This window comes from Eulemur rufifrons, chromosome 2, assembly GCF_041146395.1.
Source record: "Eulemur rufifrons isolate Redbay chromosome 2, OSU_ERuf_1, whole genome shotgun sequence".
NCBI lineage: Eukaryota > Metazoa > Chordata > Mammalia > Primates > Lemuridae > Eulemur > Eulemur rufifrons.
This window is the reverse complement of record NC_090984.1, coordinates 94,011,179-94,035,779: the sequence shown is the minus strand read 5'-3', so window position 1 is coordinate 94,035,779 and position 24,601 is coordinate 94,011,179.

Genomic DNA, 24,601 nt, shown 5'->3' with positions numbered 1-24,601 from the left:
CCCATTGAGAGCCGGAGTTATAGGGGCAGTGTTGCCCAGCCCCTGCCGGAGGCAGGGAGGGAACTGGCACGGAGTACCTGGTCTCTCTCTCCCCTCCACCTTCTCATCTCCTGCTCACTTCCCATTGGCCCAAACCAACTGCAGGTCAGAGGGCAAGGGAGCCTGGGTGAGTGGTCAAGAGGAGCAGCCTCTGGGGGGACAGCAGGGAACAGAAGGACAGAGAATGGAGGAAAGCAAGGCAGGGGTGGGGAACAAATGGAGAATGGCCACCATAGGGTTGAGCCCACCTATTGACAGTAGCGAGTCTGGTGAACGGGTGAATGAAAGCTATGTTACTTCATTTCTTCACTACCTCCCTCCCCAGTGTCCCCAAATGGCAGCCTTGATTCCTTTCTTGAGTTTCAGAGTGGGCAAGACCCAGGTGCCGCTCTGAACATGTCTGTTCCTTACTCTTTCCTCTGCTTTTCCCTGTGATCTGTTGGCTAAAGCAATCTACCACTGCCTAGACTTTTCTCTACAGCAAAGTTGACTTGGCAGGAGCATCTCTTCCTTTCTCCTGTATTCTTCTCCTTTGCTAAATGCCAGAAAAGATGACCAATTTCCAGAGATAGTCTTCCAAACAAGCCATGGCAGAGGGGCTGTCTACTCAAATGGCTACCACAATGGTGACACTCTTGTCTTCAGACATCTATCACTTGATACAGAAGACACTCTTACCATGAAGCTAATGAAGTTTGGTATTCAGCGTCCCCCACCCCATTCATACAGGTCTCTTCCAAGGCCCTAGCAGGGGCCTAGAGAGTCCATATGCAAAATTGTTAGTTTTTTTCTTAAGTTCCTCAAAATAGTACAAACTTTAGTCCCCACAAAACCTGGATTTGTCCCTTCCTCTATATCTTTGTCCCTTTTGAGCCCATGACTGTCCTGGCAGTGTTTGCAGCAATGCAAAGTAGAGGTAATTAATATATGACAGATCTATTGGCTGAGACCGCTCGGACATATGGTCTAGTCAATGAGCCCAAACAAAGGAGCAATCGCAAGGTGCCACCACTGCCTGATAAAGCTGTGGCAGTGAAACACAGTTGGTGACATGGATGACAAAGGCAGGCTGTTGAGGTCTGGCTAGTCACAAAGTGCTGGTGCTCTGTAGTTTAATAAACCTCAAGTGTGACACTGTGGGGACAGTCACCTCATCTGGCTGGCTGACTTGCACACCTGCTGTTCTGGGAGGTGTGGTGAGGAGAGCACGGGGCAGGCCTGCCCTGCTGGCCCTTCCAGAACCGAACTTGGTCCAGCCCATGGGGAGGCCAGCAGGGGCTCTGCACCTGGGTGTTATTGAAGGTGCCAGCCCTGGAACACTGTGCCCCGGGTTGGGTCACAGAGACGGAGCTGTGGCTCATTAGTTTCAGCCCCGGCTGACACTGCCACACCCTGGTTTAAGTCCCAGCCTTTCAGGTTTCTCTTTATCCACAGTCACAAAGTGCCTAAGATACTTCATGCCGTCGGCTTTGAGAGCGACTGGTTTAAGATGTGGATGCCTTAATGCTGACCCTTCCCTCCACAGAAAAACAAGTCAAAGACTCAATCTAGACAGAGAACCTGCTGTATGGCAGCACTAGGGATTAAAGGAAACACAGTTTACCTTTTCTTTGTATTTAACATTTCAGAACTCACCAGGCCCTTATTTAGAGACAGAAGGAGAGAGGGAGGAAGAAGACGGAGGAGAAAGAAAGGAAAGGTGAAGGCGTATTCCACTTACAAAAGGGATTAAGAGCAAAGGCACTAGGGGCCTTGATCCCAGTCACTCTACCAGCTCTTGGACCTCAGGCAAGAAACTTAACCTCTTAGGGCCTTAGTTTTCCAATTTGTAGAATGGAAATAAAATAAGTACCTACTCCCTAAAGTTGTGGTGAGGATTAAATGAGGTAACATATATAAAACCCTTACAGCCATTCCTGGCCTACAGGACAAGCTCAGTAAATATTAACTGATGCTATTTTATATATTCTTATATTAATATAGCATCTCAAGCCCGGAGCACCGACTTTGTCAGATGAAGCTCTGTCTTTGCATAGACAGGACTAAGGCTCTGAGCTGACAAGCCACAGAATCTTGGTCCGTGACTTCCCCCGTCAGCGTTTGCCATCTGTAAAGCAAGGATGCCAGTAACCTCGGCCTCACCAAGTTTGTTCTAAGTTGTAAATGAGGCAGGCATCGTGCCTGAGATTTCACTCTCTGTGAAGGACAATGGAACAGCTGTATGATTTGAAGGTCATAAAATTACTCAGACAACTCGGGTTTGCCTGCCTGAGTTGCTTACGCCGGAACCTCTCTGGGCACCCTTCCTCCATCCTGAGACAAGTGTTCGCCTTCGTGAAGACCCCTGAGAAAAGCCGGTGCAACCTCCACAGCCTCCGACGTGCTGCAGGGTTCCGTCCTGGAGTGGATTCACTTCAGAACCACCACTCCCTCCCTCCCCAGGATGGGGTGCCGAGGGCCGGCCCAGAGCTATGGCTTCACAAAATGCTCAACCAACTGGGCATGCCAGGCCCAGGGGCTTCCCAGGCAGCTGGGCCGTGAGGAGTGCAGGCAGGGGTGTCCGTGCTCACTGCCTGGAAGACAGGCCCCCTGGCACGGCTCTGCTGCTCCTTTCCAGCTGGCAGCTCTGCTTAATGAACTGCACTCAGAGCTGCAGAGAGGGGCTTTTTGATGGGCAGAGTCATTAGCGCTCTGTTTTAATTATGCCTCCTGGCGGTCTCCATTGCTTTTCTTTCACTTTACCTGACAGTGGCTCCCAAATGCCAAATGGTAATGAGTAAACTGAACTATTGTAAGTGTGGATGAGTATCAGGCTGGTTGGAAGACAAAGGAAATTAGTCTTCTCTTTCTTGTGTCAACCGAGCAGGTCTTGCCTCCTTGGGAGCCCAAGAAGTGGGCTCATATCTGAGATTCACTTATGTCTGGATGGGGGCTAATTTCTAACTCCTGGTGCAGGAAGCCCATTTGAAGAATAACTGTCAGCAGCTCCTTGGTGCCATTTCAGCAACGAGATAAGAGAAAGGAGAGAAGAAATAGAGCTCCCCCATGCAGGTAGCTCTAGAACATGAGAACCAGCAGTAGAAAGGAAGCGTGAGGGCAGGAGAAGGGAGAGGACTATCTTCTCATCAGGAGCTGCTCCTGAGGCCTCTCATGACCAACATTGTGATCGAGAACTGTTCCCTGAGGAGGAGAAGGAATCTCTCAAGGTAAGAGATTATTTGGGGAGGTTCTGTTGGTGGCAAACTCTTGACATTTCTCTGAAAACTGTTTTTTTCTTTTCCTGGATTCTCAAAAGATGTTTTCATAGGGTTTACTACTCTTGATTGGCAATTATTTTCTCTCAGTCTTTTGGAGATATTACCTCTCTACCTGCTGGCATCCAGCACCATTGTTGAGGAGGCTAATGGCTGTCAATTACCACTGCTGTGATCCGAGTTTTCCCTCTGGACGTTTTTAGGATCTTCTCTTTGCCTTTGGTATTAAAGAAGTTTCACTGCGAAGTAGCAAAGTGCAGATTCTTTTTATCATCCTACTTTGGATTTGTTACAAGTCCAAATCGGAAAAACTTTCAGCCTTTATTCTTTGGGTATTGCTTCTTCCCATTCTCTATATCATCTCTCTGGAACTCCACTTAGATCTGTTTTTGACTTCTCTGTCCTTCATGCCCTCTTGTTTCTCAGGCCTTTATCTGTGGGAATCTTGGGGACTGGGGTTGAAGTATGTTTCTCCAGAGAGGATTTGCATTTGTTTCTGCCATATGCCAGCGGTGCTTGTAACACTAGGCTGCTTTCAATTGATTTCTCATTAATATCATGTTGTGGGGGGAGGGGTTGGTATATCTAGGTAGTGTGAATTCAAGTCCCAAACTTGCATGGGTATAATCCTTTGGTTACAAATATTTGGAAGAAATTTCTTATCTTCCAAAAGCTAAAGCAAAGGTAGATACATTCATGCCTTTTGTGAAGCAGAATGTTTTCCTAGTCTGTCCTTTCCCAGAGGGTGTAGCATGTGAGGGATCCCTGCCATTTCCACTCCCTGCCTGGTGAGGGTCCGTTTTCTGGACACCTGCCCCAACATGGCCCTGCAAACCCAAGGCTCTAGATGGGGGCTGAGAAACCCCTGTGGGAAGCTGTGGCTTCCACAGTCCCTTTATTTTCACATTCTGAACTTTTCTCCACTGTCTCAAATGATCTGAATTTTTAAAAGATTTTATTCAGGATTTTAAGTTGTTTGCTTGTTTATTTTGGAGTGGGAGGGCTTTCAGGATTTCTAGTCCACTGTATTTCCAGAAATGGAAGCCCACATCTCCATAGCCATAAATCCCCTCTCAGAAATATTTACTAGCTTCTCACTCTCTGCATCTTCCCCTTGGTCTCGCAGGCCTACAGAGGAGGGAGCTGCAGCAGACTCTCCCCTTGGCTGGGACCCACCTCAAAGCCACAGGAGGCCTGCGAGGTAATCTCCTAGCCCGTGTGAAGAAAACAGTGTTAGAATCTCTATTTTTATGTTTTCTCTCACACACTGCTTAGCTTCTATTATATATATACACACATATATATATGCTTTGTCATGTACACATTATGTTAGCATATTAGTATGTGCTTACAAGGTGTTAATAAATAAATATATAATTTTTAACTGATAGGGGTTTGTAATCATGAGAGTTTGGAGACCAACCCCCACTGCCTTTTAAAGTCATTAGAAGCCTGTTGTCTATGTTCTTATGATTTTTATGGCTAAAGAAAACCGACCAGAACTTTGTACACATTGAACTCTACTTCTTCAGACCGAAAACAAAAGGTCTCACAGGGCTATGAAAACAGATCCTGCACCCCAGGGTGGAGGTAAGTAGGTGGTTAATTAACTCTCTAACGGACCCATTCTCTAAGACTCGTTTCAGCTTCTCTGATGTAACCCACAGCTTCTCATTTCAACATTCCTCTCTGCTGCATAACAAGCTTTTCCACAGTTTTTGATTCACCCTACTGATACCACAATAGTTTAGTTTCTCTGTTTAAAGAAAAAATATAGAACGAGCACAAAAAACATCAAAAGCTGAAAAAGCAATTGACAGCTCATGGCCCCAAATCACCAGTTGGAGCTCACCTAGGTGTCCTCCAAGCACCTTGCCTGGGGCTGCGTTCACTGTGAGCGCCACTACCCTTTCAGCTATGTTCCTCTGCCTATCTGTCTGTGTTCCCTGTGTGGGTTATGATTTTAGGCCTCAGAGAATGCATTTCATCCTGGCAGTGGACACAGTGATTGGGGTTCAAGGAAGCCACCCGGCAGAATAAGCACAGTTCAGAGTCTACAAACAGAAATTAGGGAGTCAGAGCTTCCTTCTCCATTTTGAAACTGAGGTCCAGCCTTGAAGTTCATTTTGATTATGGTTCTACGACCTTTAGTTCCTAATATGAGCCCAAATGGGGATGTTGAAAAATGCTCATGAAGGGCTATTTACTGTTTATGGCCTCAAAAGATATTATAGTAAACAGGAGGCTCACATGATAAATATTATATAAATATATGTGTGTGCCTGTGCATGTGTGGGTGTGGATATGTGTAAATAGGTATAATCCTTGTGGTTGCAACAGCAGATTTTATACAGTCATAAATAAGTTTTTAGATGTAGAATTGTGATACTCTGGTTTATTAGTGTGGAGGAAACATGGCACAAATGAACAAGACATTTCACGCTACAGTGCTCATATGTACTGTTCCTTCCATCACGCAGACACATGAATTGTGCCTATGTCGTGGAGTGAGTCACTCCCAAAGACATTCAAAGCTGAAGCTAGGCTCATTTTTTCTCAGAATCTTTGAGAACCCTGAATCCATTAATGTGGACAAAAACAGGTTCAGACTGCACTGTGCCAATGGGCATTATTACCTCCTGCTCAGTCAAGAGAAACAAACTGTGTCTCCAAATAGGCCTGCATTTTCTGAGCTAACAGTACTCCCTGTTTATATTTTCTACTTAAGGAGAATATTTTTTAAAAGCCTATTTCACAGAATCAATTTTAGTGGGCCTTTAAAATGGGCGGTGAGCTGGAGGAAGTTCAGTTTGTTTTAACAATAACTTCAGCTTATTGAAGCAAACATTAGTGGATCATGTCTCCATATGGCAGTCATTAGAGATAGAGGAAACTTGAGAAGCTTATTGCTCTAAGATAGCTAGTAAAAGGAATTGGAAGACATTTTTATAGGACCTAAAGATAGTGCCAATAAAATAAGGACAAAATCCATTTGTAGATGATAGGCAAGAGGAGGAAATCTTTGAGCAACTAAAAGGTCTTAGCTCTATTGTATACAAGGTAGAGAAGCTTTCAGGTAAGAGGACTATGGTCCACGTGCATATGAATTAATTTATTTTCTCAGTTGCTCAGTTAACTGATATTTATTGAGAACCTACCATGTTCCCAAAAATGGCGGCTTCTGTGAACACGGTGATGAATAAGACACAATCCCTGCCTCGGGGACTTCACACATAGATGACAGACTAGGAAAGAGGCCAGTGCAAAGGCAGGGATCATTGGAGAGGGAGGCAGGGATCATTGGAGAGGGAGGCAGGGGTGCTGTGCCAGTGCACGTGGGGACACAGGAATGCTTCCCACCTGATCTGCTGAAGCAAGGCTACAGTGTGGGTCGTCCCAGGCAGATGGAGCTGGAGGTGCAAAATCTGCAAGGAGAGAGAAAATGGTGCCCTTGAATGACTGTCAGGTAGCTCTTTATGGCTTCTACTAGTTCAAGGAAGTGAATGTCAAGAGGTAAAGCTGGAGAAGTAAGCAGGGATGCATATCACAAAGAACCTGCTATGATCCCTGGCAATGGAAGACCATTAAACAGTTCTAAGCAGGGGAACAGTATGATAAAATTTCCGTTTTAGAAAGATGGTGTTGGCTAGAGTGTGGGAAATGCACTGGAGCCCGGAAAGCTGGAGACAGGAGGCCAGTTGGGAGCCTAGTAAAGAAATAAGCAAGTCAAAGAATATGAGTGGCCTGAACTAAGGTAGCTGACATGAGATAAAGAGAAGTGAACAGACCAAAGATACGTTAGGAAGGTACACTCAACAGGAAATGGGTTGAATGTGGAGGAAGAAAGAAAGAAGCTAAGGGGATTCTGGCTTATTTCACTGGGTGGAAGATGGAACCATTCATTGAGACAGTGAACAAAGGGAAAAGAGGGAGTTTCAAGAGGACAATAGTGAATTAACTTGCAGACATCTCATAATTGCCTGTGTGATATCCAACAGACTCTTAGATATATGTCTCTGGAGTTCAGGATAAGGAACTGGCAGGCCTTAGAGATTTGGGAGCCACCATCCTGTTGTTGGTAATGGAGACAATGAGATATGGATGAGATGACCCCAGGTCTGGGGAGAAGAGAAGACATCCTAGGGAAGCAACCAATATCAAAGGGAAGAAATGAGGATGAGGAGCCCATGAAGCAGCCTGAGGATCCGCAGAGTAGAGGACCTAGGAGAACATGGTGCCAGAAGGGCCATGGGAAGAGAGGCTTGGGGAATGAATGAATGTCAAAGGTGTCAGATGCTGCAAAGAGGTCATACAAAAAGAAAGAAGAAAGAAAGAGACGTACTGAAGGTGTCCATCACATCCAATAACAAGCAGACCATCAGTGGCCTGGGTAAGAGCAGTTTCAGCAGCATGATGTGAAAGGAAGCAAAACTGCAGTGGGTTGCCAAGTAAATGCAAGGTGGAAAAGTGGAATTTGAGAGTTGGAACAACTCTTCTCTTTTGAGAGTCTATGTGTGAAGGAGAGGGGGAGATGAGGCAAAAAGTGGAAGAAGGGAAGGATAGGATAGAAGGCAATTATCTAGGAACTGAATGGTAGGACAGACTTGAGGTGATTCAAATGCTGATGAGAGTTAGCCAACAAGGAGGCAGAGGTTCATGAGATGGGAGGCAGAAGGGGTGATGATGAGAGGGGCATACCTGCGGAGGGGGCTGGCTTGCCTGGGTCCAGGGTGCAGAAAAAGAGGATGAACCTGGACAGGAGGATAGACCTAGTGTCAGTTAACAACCAACCACAGCAACCCAGGTGTGTACACCAATACCTGCTGATGCTCCCACCTCTGGGATCAACTGGGTTCAGCTAAGTGGCCACACTGATCTTGGATAGACTCAACTGCTTGGGACTCCATGACTGTCACCTGGTCTGGGTGAGCCTCATCTGGGGACTGGTGGACTTGCCCAGGCTTGTCCTTCTCGTGGCAATGGCTGAGATGCAGTAGAACAAGCTCCAATGCCCAAGCCCATTTGCAACCTCTTCTCATGTCAGTCTGCTAATCACCCACTGACTGAAGCATGTCACGTGGCTGAGTCCAGCCTCAAGTCACCCCATCCACAGTGCAAAGTTAAATGGCACAGAGCATGAGGTCAAGGCAGGACGAAGAATTTCCTAACACAGACAAAGAGAAATACGGTTTTGACATTTTGTCAAACACAAGAAGAAAAAGCAGTTTGCAAGGATCCAAGGGAAAAAGACAAATTAAAGGCCTAGCCATCCGCTCCTCTTCTGTGCAGACCAAGGTGCTGCTGTATTATTTATGTCTGGAAAGGTTAGCACTCGACTGTGGTTAATGAGCAAAGCCGCCTAGATGAGAACACTTCATGATAGGGTCAGCATCACCTTATAAAACTTAACGACAGCAAAGGCAGCTTTATCGCTTTTGTAGAAAGGGGAAAAGCCCTCTACCACCTCAGTGGGGTTGGCGGAATCTGCTCCTGGGCAAAAGAAAAAAATGTTCTCTCAAAAGCTTGTTTATGAGAGTCTTGGACTGTGAAAGAGTTTAAAGAGTAAGGTGGGGAGACAGGAGTGTCTACAAAGTTGAGGACAAGCTGTGGGTTACATGCATATTACACTGAGAAGGGCAAGAACTGAGCTCATGGATCAATGAAGTCAGGTTTCCAAAGGCTAAAAACCAAAAGTGAAAAGGGTAGGGAGGAGCAAACTGATTCTGTGATAGGATAGGGGCACCCTGCCCATCTGCTTCAGACATCTCCCAGAGTTATCACCTGCCCTTCTCTCTCCTTACTATTTTCAGGTAGAACCATTCTATAAATACCTCGCCTGCTTCGGAAGCACTAAAATAGGCCACTGTGAGTTTATAAAGCTGCGTACCCCGAGACGTCCATGGTTGTCACCTGTGGATCTTGCACTTACATAAATCAGGGGTCGACACGTGGCACTCCCTCTTCTTTCAATGCAGTGCAGTGTGGTGTATTTCCTGTTAGGGACATGGATGGAATAGAGCGTTTCATTTTAACTAAACTAACTGCCAGAAAATGGACACATGGCTTTAAAAGTTTTCTGCAAAGAAATAACATTTGGAAGATTTGCAGAGACAGATAAGGAGGAAGTGGCTGGGCAGGCCATTAGCCCACAAGAACAAGCCCTCGGTCAGCCACACTGCGTGGTGACACAGTAGTGATCCGATCACTCCAGGGAAGTCAGCCAAGGGGGAAAAATGGAAAAAATGAAGATTATTATTTATACTACATATTTATATCCACTATTATTAACTGTCATTAAGTTGTCCCAAGTGCATGCCGTGTCTGAAGTCATGACTAGCAGGCATTCAGGACACAGACACAAACTTCTACAATTGCTTCATGTGGTGTCCAATCCAGCGTTTGTTTAAATGTCACTAAACAATAAAGAAGTATCTTTAAAGCTTTCTTACCTTGAAGAAACAAAAGGCTTCTACGTTCTTCCTTCTGTGGTCAAAATGGCTGAAATCAGATGTGGAAAAGGATATGGCCGCAGACAAAAGTGGATTTCTTTGTCAGCAAATAATATTAAAAGATGCACAGAAAACAGATTCTAATTCCACAGGGCTGGCCTGGCCTGAGATTCTGCATGTCTAAAAAGTTCCAAGGTGATCCCGACACTGTTAGTCAATGAACTACACTTTGAATAGTGTGGGCATAAAGAAATACAAAATGTTAGGCTTGGTACTCATTTTATTAAAATAAGATCATTTACAATATAGTAAAATCTTTAGATTATTTGGTATAGCTCATGCAAATTATTTTTACCACCAAGAAGTTTCCTGGTTATGTTGTGCCACCATCCGTACGAGTTGTCATACATGAAGATGTGCTAATTTTGCTTTTACAAAAATACAATGTTTTCCAATTTCTGACCTTTTAAATAATGAAAAAGTAGCTGTTAGTAGAATTCAATCTAGCAGGAAATAAATACACCTAAGTAAATACACCTCCTTTATGTAAAAGTGACAATTTAACAATGAATGAGAAAATAAATTGCTTTTCAAAAGAAACGTCTGCTATGGAGAGAGAATTGTGAAAATATTCTCATCATTATGATTTTGTTATTGAAAATGACACTGCACCACCTACAAAAACTTTCATACCTAAGAAGCTTAGAAGCAGAATTTTCTAACTTTTAAAAATCATTCACATAGTGAATTTTGAACATATTTGCTAAAAATATAAAAACACAGCAACTTCTGATTCATTTGAAAGACAATCAGGTTGATACTAGAGAATTTAGAAAGTATTAGCTAAATTTTCACAACCTTTGCATAATTGGTGAATAAGATTGAACAATGAATACCATGATTTAGTAGGTGTGACCAGTGGTGCATGCCTTTTTTTTCCTTCTAACAAAAATTAAAAGCAGGTAGGAAAACAAACCAAACTTAGAACTAAACCATCCAATGATTATACTACAAAGTCCCAAGCCAAGATAAAGGATGAAAAGAAAGTATTTTCAATTGCATTGTTCTCACTAAGAATATTAATGTGTAAAAGATATTATTGAGAATAACATTTTACCATTAATAAATAAAGCAATTACTTAAAAGCATTATTCTTTCTTTTTTATTTTATCCTTTCTTAATTTATATCTTTGCACATATTTTCATGTATATAAAACATTGCTAGAGTAGTACATTTGAATAACATATATAAATACATACACATTTTAGGGAGCTCTTTACCTTTTTTAACGACATCTTTAACTATGGGTCATGCAACCAAAAAGACCAGAAGACACTGATGTAAATTGACACACTTATAGACTATACACCCTGGTCATTTTCATTCATTCATTCAATGAATATCCATGACATACAAATAGTGTCTCAATGAGTAATGATTGCATTTATAACCTAGAAGACATTCAACTTAAGGGTGATTGGATTTTGTTAGCAATATGCAAAAAATATGAATGGGCTATCTCCATAGAAAGAAGAAAAAAGTTATCCTTTAAGTTGGATTAAGCAGCTGTGCTATGGGATACTCTGAGCTTGGATCGTCCCTGTAGAGTACTCAGTAAGCATTTATTGCATTCCTTGCATACCTGGTGAAGGAGAGTGAACCAAGGAAAGCATGTGGTCCTGGAGATCTTAAGATCTCACCTGACTCCCAGCTGGATCCCTGCTGCTGACGCAGGAGGTGTGCCCTTTGGAACTGGCATTCTTCAGAGGAGCTGTGCAGAAAAGCTTAAATGCCCAATCAGAAGCTTTGTGCAAATGTTGCTTCATTTTTCTAAGCGCTCTCTCTCTTTCTTTAGAAAAAGAGTTTCTCTGGAGCTCTTATCACAAAAACAGTTTGTATAAACTGCCTCTTGTGGAACCATTGCTATGGCTTCACCAAGATAAGTCCTATTGTACATAATCAGTAGTTTAAAGAACTCCCAGGGCGAAAATCAAATGAAGGGAGTTATCTGGCTCTTATTTAAGGAGAGACAGAAATTATTTTCTTTGTATTAGAAAGAATCTGGGGCAGAATTGTGCTTCCAGGATAAAGGAATAGGTCTCTCTCTCTCTCTCTCTCTCTTCCTAATTTTGATATAAGGAAGAGAAGTAAAGAGCTATTGTTGAGAAAAGGGAGTTGAGACACATAAGGAGCTAAGTCATTGGCAGGCTCTAAGTGAGGAGAGAGCTCAGAGCTGAGAGAAGCTGCAAAGCTTTGCGATACAGATGGAGCCTGAAGGTCCAGCTCCACACATCAGCCTCAAGGCACAATGACTCCAAGGTGGAATTCATGTCATATTAGAAAGAACACTTTAATCAGAATAGGGCTATGTGGGAGGATTTAAATTTAATAATGATTTAAAACAAATATATACACAGAGAACAGAGTGTTTCTCTAAGTGTTTATTCTCTAAGAATAAACAGCTTTACTCTTTATCGTTTCAAGTCAGCAATTTTAAAAGTATATTACATAATGAATAATTAATTATAAATCTGTTAGCGTGGACTTGGGCAAACAACACCATTTAAATCTTAGGAAAAACACTTGCCGAATAGATTGCCCCAAAAGAGAAAGGCACTACTGTCACTTGGAGGCAATTTATGCTAATTGCAAGAAAATAGCCCACAGATTTTTTTTTTTTTTTTTTTTTGTTGAGACAGAGTCTCACTTTGTTGCCCAGGCTAGAGTGAGTGCCGTGGCGTCAGCTTAGCTCACAGCAACCTCAGACTCCTCGGCTTAAGCGATCCTACTGCCTCAGCCTCCCGAGTAGCTGGGACTACAGGCATGCGCCACTATGCCCGGCTAATTTTTTCTATATAGATTTTTAGTTGTCCATATAATGTCTTTCTATTTTTAGTAGAGACGGGGTCTCGCTCAGGCTGGTCTCGAACTCCTGACCTTGAGCAATCCACCCGCCTCGGCCTCCCAGAGTGCTAGGATTACAGGCGTGAGCCACCGCGCCCGGCCTGCCCACAGATTTTTTTTTTAATCTCAATTTTGTGGATAGAGATTCATTTTTCAGCCTACTTTTGTCCTGTCTTCTAAGGTGATAAGGACTTTAAAAGCTATAAAGATGAAGACTGCAACATTAATTGATTCAACAAATGATTATTGGGGGTTTCCTTAGTGTCTGGCATCATCCTAGGCATGGGGGATGTCTGATGAGAAGACAGGCAATGAATTAATGAATAATTTCTGATGTTGCTAGGTGCCATATAAAAATAAAACAGGGTAAGGTGGTAAGGAGTGACTGAGAGAAGTGCTCAGGGAAGATGTCTGGAGCCGACATTTGAACTAAAAGATAAAATGGAATTCAACCTTGCAAAGATCTGAGAGAAGAACATTCCAGGCAGAGGGAACAGAAGATATGGAAGCCCTAGAGTGAGAGCAACTGTTTGTTTTTAGTGAGCCAATGAGAGATTGGTGACAGGTCAATTCAGAGAGAAAGGCAATGCTCGATTATGCAGGGCCATTCTGAACTTCATTTTTATTTATTTATCTATCTATTTATTTATTTATTTGAGAAAGAGTCTCACTTATTTATTTATTTTTTATGTAGAGACAGTATCTTGCTCCATTGCCCCGGCTAGAGTGCAGTGGTGCGATCATAGATTACTGTAGCCTCAAACTACTCAGCTCAAGCGATCCTCCTGCCTCAGCCTCCTGAGTAGCTGGGACTACAGGTGTGCAACACCATGCCCAGCTAATTTTTTCTGATTTTTTTTTTAAGAGACAAAGTCTAGCTGTGTTCTCCAGGCTTGTCTTGGACTTCTGGCCTCAAGTAATACCCCCACCTCAGCCTCTTGAGTCACTGGGATTACAGGCATGAACCACCATGGCTGGCGTTGAACTGTATTTTTAAATTTTTGAACTTATTAATTTTGAACTTACTAGTTTAAGCTTTATTCTAAGTGCAATGAAAAGCTGTGAGAAATTTAAAAAGGAAGGGCACAATATTTTACATCTCCTCCCTTCAAGAGTTGGAGTCTATTTTCCCATCTCTGCAATCTGGACTAGTTTGTGACTAGTTTTGACCTCAGAATGTGACAGAAATGATGTGTTAATTCCAAAGGCTCAGTCTCAAGAGTTCCTGTAGCTTCCACCTTCACCTTCTTGGAACACTTCTGCCATTATGTAAGAAATCCTAGACTGGACTACTAAATGGTAAGTGACCACATGGAGGACAAGGCCTGGCCAATAACCTGGCTAAGCACCAAAGTCCCAGATGTGTGAATAAGGGGCATTTAGACTTATTAGCCCACGGAGTTGCCAGATGAGACCACAGCCACATGTGTAAGCTCAGACAAGACCAACAGAAGAAGTGCCCAGCTGAGTCCAAATTATATTGCTGAGGCACAGAATTATGATAAACAATGAATAGATGTTTTAGGCCACTAAGTTTTGGCATGGTTTGCTACACAGCAATGGATAAACAGAAACCATAAGAGAATTTTAATCCTAGGAGTAACGTGATATAATTTACATTTTACAAAGTCTACTTTTGCAGGTCACACTCAGAGGGAAACATTGGGAATCTACAAAATCAAGAGGGAAACACCAGGACTCCAGCCAAAATACTTGTCCAAAATACCTATCCAGGGGCTGGATGGAATGTTCTCATTTGGAGACGACCACTGTAGCCAGGACACATGGATACATGGCTACTGCTGTGGCAACATTGAACTTGAACTAACAGAATCTAATCCTTCTTCTGAGTAGAGCAAAGTTTTCTAAAGCCCCTGAAATCCTTGCTTCTCTGAATGAAACTCTCTTTGCAGACAGATTGCATTTCTATAGAAATTGAGGAAGCCACTGTGAGAAGTAAGCCTAAGAGTTTAAACCTAAAGAACAAGAATTAGTCATTTGTTTCTGGCTCTGGTTATGATGGGCACTGGGTACTGGTCTTACCCTTCTGCCATAAGCAACTATAAAACTGGATAAAACATTGCAGAGAAAAAGAAAACCCAAATACAGAGAGAGATATACAATATTCATGGTTTGGAATACTCAGTATTGTTAAAATATCAATTTTCTACAAACTGATCTCCATATTTGGTGCAAACCCAATCAAAACTCCACCAGGCATTTTTTTCCAAAAATTGATAAGCCCATTCTAAAATTCATGTGGAAATGTAAAAGTCTAGAATAGCATATAAGCTTGCAAAGGAATAACACTGAAGAATTTTATACAACCTGATTTCAAGACAGAGTCTAAAGTTACAATAATTAAGTAGGTACGGTGTTGCCATAGGGTAAATAAATATATCAATGAAACACAGTAAAGAGTCTAGAAATAGATACACATTTATATAAGCAATGATATCAAAGCTATTCAAATGGGGAAAAAAAGCAAATTGTCTTTAACAAATGGTATTATGATAACTGGATTTTCATGTGGAAAAAATGAATCTTGACGTCTACTTCACATTAATAGAAACCAAAATATTTCTCCCCCAAATAGTGAGAATTGTTAAGTTGCAGACACTGAAAACATAGGAGAACACTCTGCCTCCGCCTCTATTTGCCTGATGGCAGGACATAAACCTTTCTTTACTGGAGACAGCACTTGCTTTTCAGTCCAGAGAGGGCACCAGCGGACACCACAGGAATCTGGGAGTAGATTTTACTACTTGCCCACATTTTCCCACCTTCCAAAGACTGGAACTGCTCTCCCCTTTGTCTTGTCACTATAGAATTTGTGGGGTTTAGAGACACTTCTGAACTGAGGCCTGTCACGTATGATGAGTACAGTGTGCATCGATAAACTTCTGCTGGTTTTTCTCTTGTTAACATGACTTTTGTTTTCAAGAAAGTGTATCAACTGAGAACTTATGAAAGTTAAAAAAAATTACGTTTTCTCCTCTACAACATCATATACAAAAACCATTCTAAATAGATCATAAAACTAAACATAAACAGTCAGATCATAAAGCTCTTAGAAAAGAACGTGGGAGAACATCATCTTGACTTGGAATAAGCAAATCTTTTTAGGCACAGAAATTAATGACTATAAAACATTCAGATATTGAATTTTATCAAAATTAAAGACTTGAATAAAGTTTTATTCATATAAAATACCATTATGACAATGAAAAAGCAAGGCACACATTAGAATAAAATATTCACAACACATATGTTTGATAAGGGACTTTTATCAAAATATATAAAGAACTCTTGTAACTCAACAATCAAAAGATAAACAATTTTGAAAAAATGGACAAAAGACGCAAATAGACACTTCACAAAGGAAAATATCCAATGACAACATGAAAAAGTGTTTCAACATCCTTAGTTATCAAGACAATATAAATCAAAACTTCAGTGAGATACTACTTCACACTCACCAGAATGGCTAAGATATAAAAGGCTGACAACAAAGGATCGCAAAGATGTGGAGCAACGGGAGCTCTTAAACATTGTTAATGGGAACTTGGATGGTTCCATCACTTTGGAAAACTGGCCATTTCTTATTAAACACCTATCCTATAACCTAGAAATTCTTCTTCGAGGTATTTACCTAAGAGAAATTAAAACATATGCCCACAAAAGATATACAAAAATTTTCATAGCAATTTATTCATAATAGCTCCAAATTGGTAACAACCTAAATGTCCATCAATAGGAGAATGGATAAACAAAGTGAGGTCTATTTGTCCCTCAGTATCCATGAGGGACTAGTTCCAGGACTTCCTGGAGATAGCAAAATCCACGGATGTTCAAGTCCCTGATATAAAATGGCATAGTTATTTGCATACAATATAAATGCTATGTAAATACTGTATTGTTTAGGAAATAATGACTAAAAAAAGTCTACACATGTTCGGTACAGGTGCAATATCTTTTTTCAAATACTTTCAATTGCAATGAGTTGAACCTATAGATGCAGAACCACAGATATGAAGGCCAACTGTATATTTATATGATAATATACTCTGTGATTAAAAGGGACAAACAACCAATCCATCAATACCATGAATGAATCTCAAAACCATTATGCTAAGCAAAAGAAGCTGAACTCAGAGAATATATCAACTAAAACATGCACAGTGATCTACAATGTTCAGAAATCAGAATCGTGGAGCTGCTCCGTGGAGGAATGGAGCAGAGATTCTCTGAGGGAACTTTTCCTATGTGATAGCAATTTTCCCTAGCTTGATGGAGTGTGGGTTACATGATTGTATTCATTTGTCAAAACATGTATACCTCCATAAAACAAACTTTCAAAAGAAAACGTAATCAATGATTAAATATCAGAATAAAAGAGGGGTTTACTTAGATTTAATGGCTGAGACCCAGTATGATACTGTGGAAGCCCTAGACTGAGATTTAGAAGATCTGAATCCTAATATTCCTTCATTTCTAGTTGGGTGACCTTTGGCAAGCTCTTTAAGTCTGACCAAGCTATCACAACATGGGGAAATCGTTACATATGTTCTGTCTACCTCATAAAATTAAGATAGAGATTAAATAAGAGGGTATTTGTTAGGATTCCTTGAAACAGAAAGGTTTTCTTAGGCTTTAATGTTTTGCTTTCTAATCGGTTTTATCTGGCTAGAGACAGGGACATAGGGTTGCTAGCCCTGGGCGGCCCACCCCACCTGCTACAAATAGCTACTTCATTTGCTTACTGTGGGCTGGGCCTGCGTTGAGCTCTGCACTGTCTCATTCCACCTTTACCACACTCCCCCTTTACACAGATGAGGAGACTGGGGTTTAGTGGGGTGAATTAGCGCCCCAGTGTCCCCCAGCTAGGAAGCGACAGATAATGGTGTGAACCCACTCTGCTATTCTGCTTGCTCTGTTGCCCCAGGTCCCCCTGGGGGTGACTGGCCCCAGAGAGACAGGGAGAGCCACAGCACAGGTGGTAGGGAGAGCAAGCGGTTGTTAGCACAGATGCAAGGAAGCAAACCACTGGGGGGTGGAGGAGAAAGGGCTGCGGGTGCCAGGTCTTTAAAAAGCTGACAATGGAAACGCTGTCAGGAGCATCACGACTGCTGGCTGCGGCTGGCTCAGTTAGCAGGATCAGAGGGAGGTTTTTCCTGGCAGTTGCTATAGAATGAAGAGTTGGGGGCAGCGTGGAGGAGAGACATAGAATTACTGAAAGGGGGACATCACCTGCAGAAAATGCTTCTATGCTCTGGAGAAAACTCTCCAATGAAGCTTCCGCCAGCCCTGGAAATGGGGTAGAGCCATGTCCCTGAACAGAGCTAGGTCTCAGCAAGAACAATTTCCACCAAGAGGACTGGGCTTGGGCAACCTGGAAGACCTGTGTGCCTGGTTTGTTTGTGAGCCTGATGACACAGCCGAAGCCTGCCCAGGACCCTGAATTGGGCTGATACCTGCCTGGGCCTTGGAGATTTCTGGGGCTCCTAGCACTGAGGGATGTAGAGTTGGGATCCTAGGGATCAGGATGGAATGAGTTTTTCTGCCTCTCCATTTCTAAAATTATACAGGTTACACTTAGGGCAGCTTGGTCAGAGCTCAGTGGAGAGAAGGGGATTCTGGACTCCCCACTTAAGCTTTTGGGGTCTGGAAATTAAGCAATGTTATAGCCCCTTGATATTTTGAGTTACCTTATCTCTTAATTACCAGTATCAAGCTTCATCCTGCTGATGATAGAACATTTGTCTACTTCCTAGTTGATATTCAGAGTCTATAGAATTCTAGGTAGCAATGAGCTGATCCAACAGTGCTGGATATTGGAGAAGAACTCATCAACCAAGATGTCTGCTAAAGCCCAGATTCTTCCATGCTCATTTAAAGGTGGTAATGAGATGCCAAGAGCTCATCAAGGGACCTCCCTGACAAACATCTCTGATAAAAAAACAAGGGTCTCAGTGGCAGTGACACATCCCACCTCTCCTGACAAGGTTCCCCTTCCTTGCCCCACAGCACGGGGAATGTCTCAGGAAGCAGCTGAACTACGTACCATTCCCTTCCTAAATCCCTCCTAAGAGTCCACAAGATTATGCAGCTTGGGTCTCATTTTAAGTGGCCTCAGCAACACAAAGGATCACAACTGTTGGGAAGTGGGGTCCTAACATCATTCATAGTTACAACAAGCTCCCCAGCCAGCCACTCAGACAAAGCCAGAAGTATCTCTTGCCTGTCCCTGGACCAGATAGTCTGTGCTTGGGCTGGAATATGTCCCTATGTTGTTCCTTTGTCCCTACCCTTATCCCCTCCCCCACCCAATTCCAGGTCCATCTTTCAGTGATACCATAATGACCTTCTCTTCCTCACTGTGTGGAAAGGATTAGGAGCACCCTCTGTGCCCAGGCCTGGCCTTGGGGCCTCTGGGTTTGACAGTGATGTCTCTTTCTCCTCTCTCATGCCTGTTGTCTCTGGATCTGATTCCACTTGAGTGGTTTCCAGCCTCCTCCTTGGCAGCATGGTTTATATTTTTAGGTTTGGCTGCCAATGGACAGACTGCTGGTGCGGAACCACCTCCCCCCTTGGGGGCGGGCCCCACTTTGTCTTCCTGACATTCCCTGTAGGAAGAGGTGGGAGCTCTCCCAGAGGGAAGAGTTGACTTCATGGCCAGGAACTGAGAGGATCATGCTGAGAGGTGAGGGGAATGATTAGTAGCTAAAGGAAAGGGTAGAGAGATTAGAAAAAGAGAAAGTAAGAAGAGAAGCATTAGGGACTAGTCGCCTAAGCACAAACTGCCCATCCCCCCCCAAAAAAAGGGAAAAAAATTCATTGTGTCTTTGGAACTTGGGTTGTGATATAGACTCAATCATTCAAACTTGATTGAATACCTACTATGTATCTAGCACAGTCCCTGCTCTCAAGAATTTATGGCCAATAGAGGCAATACATTTAAATAAAAATTCTCATGCAGGAAAGAATAGGCATTTGTGTAAACTGCTCACTGAGGGGGTGAAAGGGGACATGTTCCAGGAACTGCCATGAGCGCTGGGTCGACAAGGATATTACCAAGTTGAGAAGGAGCAAAAAAAAGTTTTTAGGTGGAGGAACAGCATGAGCAGAGGAGGCTACAGTGAGGAAAAAGTGGGCATTTTGGTGCGGCTGAGGCATATCAGATTTGGTGGAAGTCTGGAAAGAAGGGAATGACAAGGACATGAGGCCAGGGGGTCAGCGTCTGGAAAGCAGTGTGCACCATAGGAAGGAATCTGGACTCTGTTTTGCAGGGAATGGGGATGTAGCAAAAGTTTATAAGCAGAGGAGTGACAATGATAGACGTATTTTGGAAAGAACTCTGTGACGACATGGCTTGGAGGACAAGAGAGGTTGAAGGCAGGGAACTATTTAAGATACACTAGCACTTGACAGAGGAAATTAACTATTCTAAACCAAGACAGGGACCTGGTCTGGACTGAAGGGACTTGATTCCTGAGGTTTGGTTGAGGAGCTAGAATCAACAGGATTTGTCATCCAACTGGATATGTGAGTTGTCTGGGAGGGAGAAGAGAGGATGATTTCAAGTTTTTGACCTTGGGCACTTGAGTAGACTTCTGTGCCATGAATTAAAATCTGAAATACAGGAAGAGAAGCAGGTGGTTGGAGATGTTACAAGTTCACTTTTGCCCATGAAAAAATAGTTCAGGAGTTCTGCAGTTGCAAAGCATTCCATTTTTGACAGAGGAACATACCATACCCCACCCCGGTTCTGTCTCATTTTTCTATTAGCCCCCACCACAGAGCAAAATAAAGAACAAATGCAAATGTTCTTTTTATCTAAATAATTCACTCATCTAGAAACTGAGAGGACAAGTGCGTTCAAAGTCTGATAAGCTTTTCAAGGCATCATTGCACTCTGCTAAAAGAACACTATCCTTCCTCTTCTTTCCTATGCCACCTCCTCTTCCCCAGGGAAGTCAGCAAGGCCTCCTAAAGGAAAGGAACGGAGGAGTATGCTGGCAAGCCCTCACGTGAGAGCAGTCGGGAAACACATCTACAAAATAAGGAGCAGGGTCCTTTTTGAGTCTGCTTCTCTTGGAGTAAGCAAAGATTCTCAAAGCAAGAAATGCATCTCAGGGAGGAGTTCTCCTTTCCAGAGCTTTAGTGACCTGGGAAGAGTCACTTTCCATTGTGGAGTCATTCTGCCTCACTCCCATGGCATCTTTGACTTGAATAGGCTCCTTTCCAAGGCGTAGGAAATGAGAATCCAGGCCGAGAATTATGCATTGCTCGTCTTTTCCTCAAGATCAAGGTCTCAATATGGTTCATGCTGATTTTTGCTGATCTGTAACAGAAGGATCCTCACTTAGTAGACTTGTCTCCTTACCCACACTATCACCAAACAAGTAGCACATGCTAGTACCTCGGATCAAGGAAAGAGTCAGTTTAGGTTTTTAAGTTTTATAAACATTAAATAATACTTTTGAAATATTAATGAATGATCTTTCTCCTGTCTCCTGTCACCCAATGGACTCTACCCCACCCAACATTCAGGCAGCCGGACCATCTCATATTCATTTTCTTGGGAAAGAGATGTAATAGCACGGAGGGAGAGGGGAACCTGTGGCCTTCTAGCTCCTTAAGTGTGGCCTTTTCATTGAATTCAAATTTTACAGAACAAATCCTTCTATTTTTATTAATACATTTTTCTTCATCTTTTATATTTTTATTTTTAAAATGAATATATTTAAAAATACCCAAGAATAAAATAATTTTCAATGAAATAATTCTCCCAGATTGACTGGCACAATTATTTAATAGAACATTAGGAAACCAGAAGGGCTAAATTGATGGCTGCTACACTCGTGATTTAGTTCTAACTTCCCCCACCTGACTGGCACCACAACCACATGAGGCTGGTTGGTGAGAGTTTATAAGCGTAGAGTACGCCAGTCTGTTATCAGCTTTTAACAATGGTGCACTGTGTTCCTGTTTGAAGTGGAATTGTGAATAGTTGCATAGCTCAACAGTATTTTTTAATTCTGTCTGCTTAACAGCCCATCATGTCAAAGAAGACCAAGAGAACACTGAAGGAAGGAAACAGATTTTTAAATGAGGATTGGGAATTGCAACATTATCTTGTTTCTGCTAAAGATAAGATGATTTGCTTGCTTTGTGATACTTCAACATCAACATTAAAGAAATTCAATGCTCATCAGCATTATAACACTCTTAAGGACCACAAATATTTTAAATTAGAGGGAGACGCGTGAAAGGTTGTATTGCAGAACTTGAAAGGCTGTATTACAGAAATTAAAAGATGAAAAGCAAAAGCAAAGACAATTCTTTCAAGCAGCAATAAGACCTGGAAATAATGCCACTGAAGCAACTTATAAAGTAGCTTATATACTCGGAAAAAAGGGAAGCCATTCAGTGATGTAAAAATTGTGGAAGAATGCATTGTCAAAGTTGTAGGATACTTAGACCCCAATAATGTTTCAAAGTACACACTACTGCCTCTTTCAAGGAGAACCATAACTGATTGGCAGCATGAATTAGCCTTCAACTTAACAGAACAACTTCATGCAGTACTTTAAAAGGAAAATATATATTATTTAATCACTTTGAATGAATCAACTAGTGCTACTGAGTTGGTGCAGGTTTTATACTACATTCAGGTCATAATAGATTTTCTTCGCTACGAAGAGTTACTTGCTTTGGCACTTTTGTGAGCAGAACACAGGCAATAGATATTTTCAACAACTTTCAAGATAAATGTCATGAAGTTGGACTGAATTTGGTAAATTTAGTGAGTGTATGTATAGACAGTGCACCTTCTGCAACAGGAAAACATGAAGGGTTTACTGCACAGATAAAAACAGTATTAACAGATCCAGATGCTTTCATTTCTTTTCATTGTAATCTTGCATCAACAAAATCTCTGTGCTAAAGCTACCATTTTAAGTGACACTTTGCAACAAGTTATAAGTATTATTGACTATATTCCTGCAATGCAACATGGCATCCTCAGATTCATAACATGCTAAAGTTGAACCATGAGATATTTAGTGTGGATTTGCTATATCGTTCTAAAGTGTGTTGGCTGTCACAGGGACAGGTGTTGGCCAAAATTTTATCTCTGCGAGAACAGATAGTTAAATTTTATGAAGAACAGAATCAGCAATGTGAAGTATTGAAAGAAGATTTCTATAGGAATGCATCATTTCTGTGTGATATATGTCAAATCAAAATGACTTGAATATTTCTTTGCAAGGTAAAACTAAGTCTATATATGATATGTGGCAAAAAATCCAAGCATTTTGGAAAAAGCTATCTTTTTTCTTCTTCAAAAGGAAACTTCTTCTTCGAAAGGAAATTTCAGATGAACATTTTCCCCAGTTAGCAAAGGTCATTGATGAGCAGGATGATATATGCAAATCATTTGAAGAATACGTGGCTGTTATAGGCCTATTAATTGGAGAATACAATGACTGACTTTAAGAATTATGACATCACACGCAAATTAGCATTTCAGTCTCACCTAGTTGATATCACCAAGGCACCTGAAAAACTACAGATGGGATTGATTGAGCTCTCAGTAGATGACATTTTAAAGTCATTGTCTGATGCTAAGAAAGATCCAATTGAAATATGGAAAAATGCATTAGAACATCCACGCCTTTGGCAACATGCCAAAAAAAAAAATGCTTTCGTGCTTTTCAACCACTTATTGCTGGGAATCTATATTCTCCTATCTAACCCAATCAAGATGCTCTTAAGGTCACAAATACCTGTCTAGAGGATCAACTGAAACCATGGACCTCCATGCTGCAACCAAATATTCAAATACTTTCTAGCAAAAAGCAGACACAACAAAGTCATTGAAAGGTTAGTTAACTTTAAAATTAACAAATAGTTTTCATTTTTTGAAATTATTAAGTACATAGTAGTTAGATTTTTACAAAATAATGTACATTTTTAAGTGTATCTAATTGAAGTTTCTTGAATGCAGCCTTCTTTGATTACAGCTAAATTAAAGCGGCCTTCCAACGTGAAAAGGTTCCCACCCCTGTAATAGCAGAAAGCGGGGGTGGGGACAAAAACAAGGACTCTTCCAGGCTTTTGAGGTTTAAAAGCCTAGGCCTTAGGAAATAAGATACGATTCATGTCACAGATGAAAAAAATAAGTTAGTAAATTAAATATTCCCTGGGCTGGGGGTGCCACAGGCAAGAAAGCATAAGGATATGAATAAATTATAGGTACATATTTATCGGTGGATTCCTAAGCAACAAGGAAGAAGGGAAAATCCCAGTTGGAACTGGTTGTTTAAAGAAATGAGGACTTTTCCCAGGCCCATAATTTAGAGGGAGCAAAAATACGAGATAGTGATGTTTAAAAGTTATACCTGTTTCAAATTGCCCTCCACTCTCAGCGAGTGTGACCCCTCCCTCTTCACCTCTCCAGGCGAGACAGCTTGTTCCTGCCAGACTTGCCCGTTGCCACGCCCACTGGCCAGGCGGAAGAGGTGGTTGAAATAGGAGGCCCAAAGTAAGGAGGCGGCAGAACTCTCTATGCCTCAGACCTGCGTCCTTTTCCTTCCTTTCTTTCCTCGCAGCCAGTTACGTCTGCTGATTGGAGGACGAATCCAGAGCTGCTTGCCCACGTCGCTGCGATGACTCCGTGCTCAGGTATTCCCACAGGTGCCCTGCCAAAATTGACCCTGGCAGCTTCTTCTAGGTAACCTAGACAATGAACTAACTACACCAGGTTGGGTGTTGACCCTGAGCGCAGCTTCCCATAGGACTAGGGGCTTCCTTGCCCCAGAAGCGGGTTCTGTAATATTCCAAGAGCCCCACATTTTCAGGTGCTGGGCACCTGATTCCTAGAAATAGGAATCCTATAAAAAGCTGCATCCCAAGCCCAAACTGCCTGTTTGTTTCTCAGTTAACAAGGC